We start from the raw sequence: 11419 nt of genomic DNA, 5'->3' as shown, positions 1-11419 counted from the left end.
ACAGGATGTGTAATGAGGTAAGAACCAGGGTACCAGCCAGGCACATTACAGGGGTGCGATAAAACTTGACCATTACTATCAGCCACATGTTGAAAAGAAACAAGTCATATTCTAAGCTACAGGTTTGCCCCTAGTATCCGAAAGTAGAGCATTCCCATGAAACCTTTTTGTGAACTGAAATGGTGTGAAGAAACAATTACTATTAATGTATATGGAATATTTTTTGAGCATTCCAGACCTAAGAAAAAAAAAAAAAGATCACCTGTCTTAGGCTTTTTTGATGCCTTTGGACACATCTTGCTAATGATCCGCAAAATAAATCGAGGTAAAGCCTAGATGCTCATGGGCACACGTCAAAGCTCTGGCGGTTGATGCTGAGATGTTGAGTGTAGGTCACAAGGGACGGAGCTTGGCAGAAGACTCCCGCTCCTCAGGGTGTGGCTCCTTCTCTCCCAGCTCCTGCAAGACCAACGCTGAACGCTGTGTTCACTTTTCAGATTTTTTCCCGGGGAAGTGAAAATTCTCTGCAGATTCTTTCAGTTAGTGAAAGCAGATACTAATGTAGGTCTTCTGTAAAAGCAAAGTGGCACAATGTGAACTTTCTTAAAGTGGGGGATACCTATATACATTTTATATACAAAAAATTACTTGAGTGAAAAAATATATGTATACAGCATATACGCTATATGCATGTATTTCTGTACACATTATACACATATATACACATTATATATATGTATGTGTGTGTGTATATATATATATATGAATGTGCTGTATATGTGTGTCTGTGTATGTATACACAGGCAGATAACTTTTCTTATCCTCATTTCTAGAGAAAATTTTCATCCTCAGGGCAGTGAATAAATTTGCTGATTAGAATTAGTGTTGAGTTTCATACCTGGATATGATTGATGCCTAAAATCGTTTCTACTTTTCCTAAGATGCGGTTCATCTGAACTCATGTTGATCACATAAAAAGGTAACTATTTTTTAAAAATTAAAAAGGAAACCATCACCTTGAGGTTGTAAGCCTTCATCATCTAGCTGCGTCCCTTAAAATTTGAAGGGAAAATAGTCATGTCCTTTAGAGTGAAGATTAAAGGAAAGGAACCATTTGCCACAGATATTCTATACACAAATCTTTCTCTGAATATAGGAATTTCTTTCACCGCACTTGTAACAGATGGTAATACAATCCATATTTGAATGGTTTTGGTAATTTGCTAACCCCATTAGAGAAATTTTCCTGATGGTGAACTAAAATCTTCTTCCTTCTAATTCCCACCCATCGTCCTTGTTACGGTCTCTGCTGTTTATATCTCTGAAAGTTCTGGCCCAGAGACAAGCTAGAGCAGGTACTTAATGAAAGTACGAATCAGGGCAAGGAGAACTGTCCTCAGTATGGCACTGACTACTAAGGTGGATATCCAGTTTTACACGTTTCTTTAAACCTAGATGGTATTCTCCACATTCAATGAATTCAAATTTTTTTGGTGAGGCATGAGGGGCACAGAGGTAGAGTATGAATGGTGTTCGAAGTCATGTGGGGCATCTCAGTCATAAACAATCTATTTATTAGGAAGGTGCATGGGTGCACAGGGTTCAACCCCAGGAAGGATACAGTTAAAAGGTAGATGGTGGGGGAAGGCCTCGATGAGAGGGTTCAGAGCAGGTGTCCCAATGCTAGTGGGAGAATGAAGTCAAAATCAGAATCTATGTGCATAGAGCCTACACTATGAGCAATTGGCCTGGGTGGATAGTAGAGTTCATTAATGTATCAAATATATTTACGGAGCATTGAATATGTGTTAAGTGGCAGGCACTATGATAAGGCTGGAGACACAATGGAAAAGAAGACAAATCAGATTTCTAGACTGATGGGCAGAACTCCCCTCATGCTCATTGAACAGCAAGTCTACCACGCTGAGGCCCAAGATTTATTCCATTGTCAGGGATGGAATATATAAATCTATCCTATTTTTATGTGTACTTCCTCTTCAACATAACACCTCTTCAAAGATCTACTGAAATAAGTTGGGCAAGGAATTTTCATGTCACAATACCCCATTACCCTTTCTCAAAGAGTAACATAGACACATTCCTTTGAATACATTTACACATCCATTTTAACTGACTCATTTTGAGGTGAACAAAAAGCTCTCATATCAGTGTCTATGCTCACCCACATCACTTCCTCACAAAGATAGAATGTATCCTTGAGGTTGTGCATAAATGAGCATTGATACCTGGTAAATGTCCCCTTGCCTTATTTTTTCCTGGCGACCTATAGCTGACCTTCAGTGAAACTCAGATTTGCCATAGATTGTCACTTTCATAATAAAATAGGGACACTTAGGAGGAAGGGACGAGAAGTGAGTCAGACATTTTGCAATTCATTAAAATGTGAGTACAGCAACCCCAAATTAATCACTATGTTAGCCTCTGCATTTGAGAGATAATGGAGATTAATGTGTGTCCACGCAATTTTAAAGCTATATGACCCTTTGGCACATGTATTTTTCACTTTAAAACCCTTAAGCAGACTAATTTATCAATAGGTAATACTTCCTCTTTGTGTAAACCTGATTGGTAGGCCTTTGGGAGAGGGGATGGAGATGAGGACTGTCTACAGTCAATCCCTGGATATATTGATAGAATGTCAGCTCCAGGGACGAGTACTCATAAGCTCTTTCACGATGTGTGAAAAGCCCAGGCAGGCATAGGAATATTTTCTAAGTCTTGAGAAACTGAGGTAAGGAGAGATGTAATTGCAAACACATTTAATTGAAATCTAATAAAGTCTAGATGAATATTTTTATTAAGTACAGTTAACATGGCAAAGAATTATGGGAGACTCTTCTCATAGTAGATAATAATTTCACATGGATATTTCCTAAATCAACTTGGAGAGGGTGATTCTGGAGAAGGCTACCAGGAGAAACATGTGTTGTATAAGTGGATGATTTCTGGAAATGTTTATGTTTAAAAATATCTTCCCCAACCCCGTTTTGTGTAATCTTCTCTTTGAATTTGATGAGCTTGGTATTGTACAGAGACACAACCTTCAGGGTGGATGAGGATTTTTGTACTAGCAACTTACAAGCACTATAATTCTCTCTTCCACAGAATCGGGTTATTATCTTTGCCCTAAAGGACCTTAGAACTTAAAGAATAGAGTGAATGAACACAAGAAGTTATTTCTAATTTTGGTCTCTATACTTGAGAAAAGTGATAAGTTGATATATCCAAAAATACATATGGAGACGCTAAAATAAAGTACCAAAAAGCGCAGTTTTTAAAGAAGCTTGAAAATATTTTTTCTGGGTTTCTTTCTTTCTTTTTTTTTAACTTTTATTTATTCATTTATTTTTTTAATATAATTCATTGTCAAGTTAGCTAACATACAGTGTATACAGTGTGCTCTTTGCTTCGGGAGTAGATTCCCATGATTCATCACTTACATATAACACCCAGCGCTCCTCCCAACAAGTGCCCTCCTCAGTGCCCATCACCCATTTTCCCCTCTCCCTTGCCTCCCCCATCAACCCTCAGTTTGTTCTCTGTATTCAAGAGTCTCTTATGGTTTGCCTCCCTCTCTGTTTGTAACTGTCTTCCTCCTTCCCTTCCCCCATGGTCTTCTGTTAAATTTCTCCAAGTCCCATCCCATTCCCAATAAGAGATTATCTGAAAAAAGAAGAGCTTAGGTAGTTTTCCTTTTGCACTTACACAGGTGGAGATACAAACCCACATATTTACCCCCTTCCTTACTTTTTTGTTTTGTTTTGTTTTGTTTTTTAATAAAATCTTACTATGCCGGTACGCCTGGGTGGCTCAGTCAGTTAAGCGTCCAACTCTTGATTTCAGCTCGGGTCATGATCTCGCAGTTCATGAGTTCAAGCCCTGCATCGGGCTCTGCGCTGATGCACAGAGCTGCTTTGGATCTTCTGTCTCCTTCTGTCTGACCCTCTTCAGTTCGTGCTCACACACTCTCTCTGTCAAAAATAAACAAATATTTAAAAAAAGAAATCTTTAAAATAAAATAAAATAAAAAATAAAATAAAATAAAATAAAATATTTAGTGTTAAGAAACCCAGAAGGATTCATAGAGAGTTTTTTTTTTGTGTGTGTGTGGGGCTTGAACTCATAAATCTTGAGATCGTGACCTGAGTCAAAATCAAAAGTTGTTCGCTTAACTGACTGAGCCACCCAGGTGCCCCTGCATGGAGAGATTTTATTAAAAAAAAAAAAAAAAAAAAAAAAAAAAAAAAAAAAAGGAAGGGGGTGAATATGTGTGTTTGTATCTCCACCTTTGAAAGTGCAAAAGGAAAACTACCTAAGCTCTTCCTTTTTCAGCTAACGTCTCATTGGGAATGGGAGGGGGCATGATACTGCTGCCTTCCTTCAAAATGTTATATTATCAGTTTCCCTCCTTCCTACGTTTTCAAAAATTCAGTAGCTCGGTATGCATTAATGTTCTGGCCTCACCGATTCATACCACTACCAATTATCAAGATAATATTTACGGGGTGAAATTATACACACCAAAGAATGTGTTCCTCTGAGCACCACAAACACGCCCTCAGATCCGTATGGATAGAAATTACGTGATATCTGGGTCCTGGTGTGCAATCTCCTTACACTGGAAATATTTACTGTTAAATTTTCTGCAAATACTCCTAAATAATTTTAGGAGTTTAAGATTCTGAAACATCCTTGCATTTATCATAATCTTTATGGCCCCTTATTTCCTGGGCATTTCTAGCCATAGTTGTTGGAAAATACCCTCACACTTTCCTGAAGTATAATAACGATGTAGCCACTGGGATTATAGGTCCTTAGTTCCTTTACTGTTAGTATGGTTTCTTCTATTGGTACCCAATGATGATGAATTTGTCAACATGAAGTCATAAAGGAACTTAGCAGAAGACATATCAGTAGTATGATGGAGGCAGAAGACAAAGTACAGTAGGGTTGATGGAGAAATGGGCTGTAAGAAGGTAGAGATGGTATATATAGAAAACATCCCAACATACAGAATTCCAGGAAGTAGATCGTTTTAAAAGTACAATGTGAGGGGCGCTTTGGGTGGCTCATTCGGTTAAGCGTCCGACTGCAGCTCAGGTCAGGAACTCGCGGTTTGTGAGTTCGAGCCCCGGGTCAGGCTCTGTGCTGACAGCTCAGAGCCTGGAGCCTGCTTCGGATTCTGTGTCTCCCTGTCTCTCTGTCTCTCTCTGTCTCTCAATAATAAATAAACAGTTTAAAAAAATTTTTAAATAAAAAATAAAAAAATAAAAGTGCCATGTGAGACACATGTTTTAATTTAAAACCACAGGATTTGACAGAAAAGGGAAGTCACATCTACTGACGAAAAATATTTTTAAGAAGCTTCTGTAAAGGAGAGTTAAAGCAACAAGATCAAGAATGGTGGTTGGACATTGGCAATCAAAACAAAGGTAATAACTGATGTAACTCGAGTGTTATGCTAAGCATTTTACATGAGGTTTGTGGTTTTTAATTTAATCCACAAACCAACCCTATGTGGTACATACTATTATTATCTGTGTCTGCTTATGGGTAAATTGGGACACAAAGATTAAGTAACATCCCTAAGTTCACCCTGCTGAGATTCCATGCAGGCCATCCAGTCCAGCATTTGCATTATTAATTACTGCACTATTCTGTCTCACCATAGGATAATGGGCATATCTGGAAGGTCCAGAGTTTCTGCCTTGCTACTCATGTTCTATGCGGCTGCTCACAATTCACATAACTTTTCTGAGCTTGTTATCTGTGTATACAATGCACGTATTGATGGATGTATGGAAAAGAGGAAAAACTGTACAAAGCCCTGACTGTTTCACAATACCTCCATCAGTTATGAATAGGTTGGAAACTCAGGAACATTTCATCCATTCCCCAAAAAGAATAAACAGATATTTCAAGAATTCTGAAGACAACTCTTTTATTCTGTCCTTCAGAAGGCAAGGAAAAACACTGCCTCACATAAAGGAAAACATTCTAATAGAGATAGATTGTTCCAGGGGGATCTGGTTGAAAACACTTAAAACCAAACATGAAGTCTCTGAAAAAAACCTTGAGAAGCAATTGCTCTAAGAGAAGGAAAAATGACATAATTGGGGTCCCCTGGGCTGAAGTGATGTTATCCTGGGATGGAGTGTGACAGGAAGATGGAGAACACAAGATCCTCCTTTAGGACACCATGAGTGCCTCTGGAGGGAATTCCATGTGGTGAGGACATCAAGTCCGCTGTTTGGGATTCTGAAAGCGTTCGGGTCCCTCTGCTGTACAGATAGTATTCTAGACTGGGAAAACAACCCCCTAGCTCTTTTAAATGATTGCTGTCTCCCTCTCTTATTATTGTGATGTACTTAATATGATATGTTGTCTTTATTTAATTTTAAGAATGCAAAATCACTTATTCCATGATGGAAGCAACTTTTTAAATGTTGCAGGTATAAAGTCACTTAACTCTAATGTCCAATTATATCTCGTACCCGTAGTCTTATAGAATAGAGCCACACAATCACAAAGAATGAAATCTTGCCATTTGAAACAACGTGGATAGGACTAGAGTGTCTTACGCTAAGCAAAATAAGTCAGTCAGAGAAAGACAAATATCATATGATTTCACCCATATGTGAAACTCAAGAAACAAAACGGATATAGGAGAAGGGAAGGAAAAATAACACAAAAAACAGAGAGGGAGGCAAACCATAAAAGACTCTTAAACACAGAGAACACACTGAGGGTTTCTGGAGGGGGGGGGTCGGTAGGGGGATGGACTAAATGGGTGACAGGCATTAAGGAGGGCATTTGTTGGGATGAGCACTGGGTGTTATATGCAAGTGGCAAATCACTAAATTCTATTCCTGAAACCATCATTACACTATGTGTTAACTAACTTGGATTTAAATTTTAAAAAAAGAATAGAGCCACAAATTCATAATATAATGTATTATCAAACTTGGATATTTGATAAATGAATATGCACTCTTTGTAATATGGCTTCTGCCAGCCTTTTTAGTCCCTCCTTATGCTACCCACTTCCAGGTGGGTAGCAAATCTACAAATCTACAAATCTACACATGTGCTAGAAGTTTCCACAACAAGTTCATCTCTCTGATTTGTGTGTTTTGCCCTTGTGTATTGTTCCCTGTTTTGTGTTCAGCAACCTCTCATGCATCTAGTGGGATGCGGCTCACAACCTTGGCTTCCCAAAGACCCTCAGGGGCTCTCCCACTGTTCTGTAAGCCCAGCTCTACATGTTCCTGTCATGGCATCTTGTGTTGAGGACAGGGATTAAAGGCAAAGGCAAAGTGTCCAGGATATAGGAACTAACCAGTGCATGTTTGCCCAATAACTATGTTAAAAGTGGCGAATCCAGGAATAGAATTCAAGGTCTCCTGGTGCCCCACTATGTGCAGGGCAGAATTCTAGAAACTAGGGATGTTTCAATCCGGGTCTTTATGGGAAAGACATGTCACACATAAATGAGGTAATTGAGGAGTTGAAAGGGAAATCTTCCACAAAGGTGTAAATAGAATTAAGGGAAACCATTAGGGGTCATGAAACATGAAGGGCAGCAAAGCCTGTAGGAGCCAGCGTGAGTCAGCTTACCAGATGTGGAAAGAGCCACAGGTGAGAGATACCTGACAGGACCTATGGCCTTAGCAGCGAGGTCCCACTTCTGCTGCTGGGACCACAGGGAAGCCAAGAGGTCATTAGTTGACTCACATCTCTCACTGTTCTCTGTTCTCATAAAAATGCTTCCCATTGGCCAATCCCAACTGGGAGCCAGAGGGTAAAGGATCCAGTTGTTGTCGTCATAGACTCTGGGTCTGAAGTTCTCTCGTATCCCGCAAGAGAGCAGGATGCAGGATGAAAAGCGAGACATGGCTGATGTCTGGGAAAAGACAAGAACCCCGAATAAGGGTCCTTGCCCTGTATTTATTAAGATCAGGAGGCTTGGGGCGCCTGGGTGGCGCAGTCGGTTAAGCGTCCGACTTCAGCCAGGTCACGATCTCGTGGTCCGTGAGTTCGAGCCCCGCGTCGGGCTCTGGGCTGATGGCTCAGAGCCTGGAGCCTGCTTCCGATTCTGTGTCTCCCTCTCTCTGTGTCCCTCCCCCGTTCATGCTCTGTCTCTCTCTGTCCCAAAGATAAATAAACGTTGAAAAAAAAAATTAAATATCAGGAGGCTTAAAAACATGATGGGCGTGCACAAAGAGACAATGAATCGGTGAGCATTAACTCATGGGCATGAGGGAAAAGGGGTTTTGAAGATACACGGTGTTTGGGGTTTGGGTCAATATAAAACAAAATCCTGGCACTGAGCAGATGGGCAGATGGTTGTTAACAGCAGACAGGAGGCGCCGTATCTATTTATCTTAGCTAGCCTAGGGGATAAGACAGATAGGGCAAATAACCTCAGGGTTAACAAAGCACCTTTTCTTTTGTTAACCATCTGTGCTCTGGGCAGCATCACCCACAGCACAGTGCAGTGGTCTATGGCTGTATTTATCTGCTTACCTAATTTGGTCCTTCCCTCCTGTGAAAGCAGCTTTCTGCTATAATACTAAATTGGGGGGCATTTTCGCCCTGAATGCCCAATCTTGCTTACTTCATATACCTTTGATTTTGGGGGCCTTTGCCCTTCTCTCTATTCTGGGTGCCTTTTCACCCCCTCTCCATTCTGGGTGCCTTGCACCCCCCTTTCTATCCTGGGTCTTAATCTTGTTTATCCAAACTTGAGAAAAGAAGCTCTTCCAACTTCTCCATCTCATCCTATGACTTTGTACTTCTTTATGCCTTGTTAACCCATTGGTGCAAGCCTAGGGAGTTCCTAATCTTATTCCCCAGTTGTAAGCTATAAAATTCAGCCTTCTGAGGCTTTGAACATGGTGGAACCAGATAGAATTGGAACCGAAGGTTGAACAAAGGTATCCAGCACAGAGACTGGAGTCCAAACTCTTCTTTAGCAAGCAGTCTGATGATGGTTTATTGTGAATTCTGGGGACCAGGATGAGATGGAGAAGTTGAAAGAGCTTCAAAATTAGAAAGGCAACTAATAGTGTACAGCCAGGATTAGTATGGTCAATCCTCATAAAGCATCAGAGCTAGTAAAGAGCTAGGCAGATTTCTGGTAGTTTTAATGAAATAAAGAAGGTGTGGCCAGGATAAATTATCTAAAACAATACAGTTGGTTGTTGTGCCTTGTTTTCAAAATATATACAGATTTACTCATAGGTGAAGAAGGAGCTGGTAAGTCTACAGAACTGGTTTTGGCAGATAACAAAGAGGATTAAGATGTGACTCCTTCTTTATATGTTCATCAATCCATGGACATTTGGGCTTTTTCCATAATTTGGCTATTGTGGATAGCGCTGCTACAAACATTGGGGCGCATGTGCACCTACAAATCAACATTTTTGTATCCTTTGGATAAATACCTACTAATGTAATTGCTGGAAGATGTGGTATATATATGCAATGGAATACTACTCGGTGATGAAAAAGAATGAAATCTTGTCATTTTCAACTACATGTATTATGCTAGGTGAAATAAGTCAAAGACAGATATCATATGATTTCACTCATATGTGGAATTTGAGAAACACAATAGATGAACATAGGGGAAGGGAAGGAAAAATAAGATAAAAATAGAGAGGGAAGCAAACCATAGGAGACTGGAGGGGAGGTGGGTGGGGAGGTGAGTTAAATGGGTGATGGCGATTAAGGAGGGCACTTTTTGGGATGACCACCGGGTGTCATATGTAAGAGATATATCACTGGGTTCTACTCCTGAAGCCAAGACTACACTGTATGTTAACTAACTCGAATTTAAATTAAAAAAAAAAAAATATAGGACTCCTAACTTTAGGAACATCCTAAATTGCTAAAATCAAAGGGGCTGGATGCATTCCAAGAGTGCTGTCTACCCCTTGGCATATCTTAGCATCTCAGTTCTATTACATATCTCTTGTGACCCCAATACTTGAGAATTATTTTTGAACATTTCCAAAAGACTCTGAAATTCTTTGACATCACGGCCATCATGCTTATAAAGTGCATATATGTATATATATATATATATGTATATATATATATATGCACATACATAACAACAATATAACAAATGATTAACATTATATATCAATTATACCATTATATATTAATTATATGCTAATTATAATAATATATTATTATAGATTTTATCATTATAAATATGAATGTAGTATTAAATACATAATCAAATACATTATTAATATAATTATGTTATAATATAATTATGTTATAATTATATTATTAGATAATTATATTATAATGATATTCTTATGTTTTTCAAAAAAATTACCAGTGAGTTGCCTTTTTGAATGTTATCTAAATTCTAATAAAATCTCAACACATCAGTTCAATCAAGAAAAAGGTCGTTTGGAAAAGTAATGGTTTCTCCAGACTACACCCGTTCCCTCTGCACCACCAACTCTTGTAGATGCCTTCTCGTTCTGCTTCAGCCCAGAATCTTTTAATGGGAAGAAAGAGAAACTCAACTCAGACTAATTGAAGCAGGGAACGAAAGTGGGAAACACGAGGGCTAGACTATGACTCATCTGGATCCAGGCCCTGAAAAGGCTCTGTCTTCTCTGGGTTCTCTGGTCTTTGCTCGACTCCTTTCTACAGACTCATCCCATGATAAGAAAGATGATCCCTTGCAAGCCCGGGTCCCCATTCTTCCACTTTACCAACTGCAGAAAAAAATACGGTGTGCCCTGCTTTCTGCGGCACAATGTCCTGTTGTTGTCCCCAAGTAGCTTGGTCTTGGTCTTGTGCCATCACGGTGGCAGGTGAATGGGTGAAATGGTGATTGGGGGAGAGGAGTAATGTTTTAATTAACTCATGGGATCTCTCCCTTTCTCTGTGTCTCTCTTTTTCTTTCTATCTTTCTATCCATACATCCATTCACTTATCTAGAAATCAATATACCATTGTTTGGAGTGGTAGCATTTGGAATCATGTTCATTTGAACTGAACTGAAGGACTTAAGGAGAGAAAGGGAAAGAAAGGAAAAGGGACAAAGGGCACAGGTGTGCCGTTACTCCATCTTCATTCTGCCAGGAGGGCATCATGCATCATAATTACTTGGAACATTCACCCTTAGAAATCCCAGGCCTGAATTTTGTTCTGCTTTCCAGTGACCTAAGACCACTGGGATTTAGATATAAATATCAAGAAGCACCAACCCCCATTCTGCTAAATTGTAAGATGCCTCCTACACCCCTTCTTTCCTTCTGTTCTCTCTCACCTCCCGGCTTCTCGGCTAACTTAGACACACAAACTCATTCCTGCCAAGTGATTCAGCCCAGGGAAGCTGAAGTCTATGGATGATGCAGAAATAAATTTA

This window comes from Acinonyx jubatus, chromosome F2 (assembly GCF_027475565.1).
Source record: "Acinonyx jubatus isolate Ajub_Pintada_27869175 chromosome F2, VMU_Ajub_asm_v1.0, whole genome shotgun sequence".
Classification (NCBI taxonomy): domain Eukaryota; kingdom Metazoa; phylum Chordata; class Mammalia; order Carnivora; family Felidae; genus Acinonyx; species Acinonyx jubatus.
Note: the sequence above shows the minus strand (reverse complement) of the source record.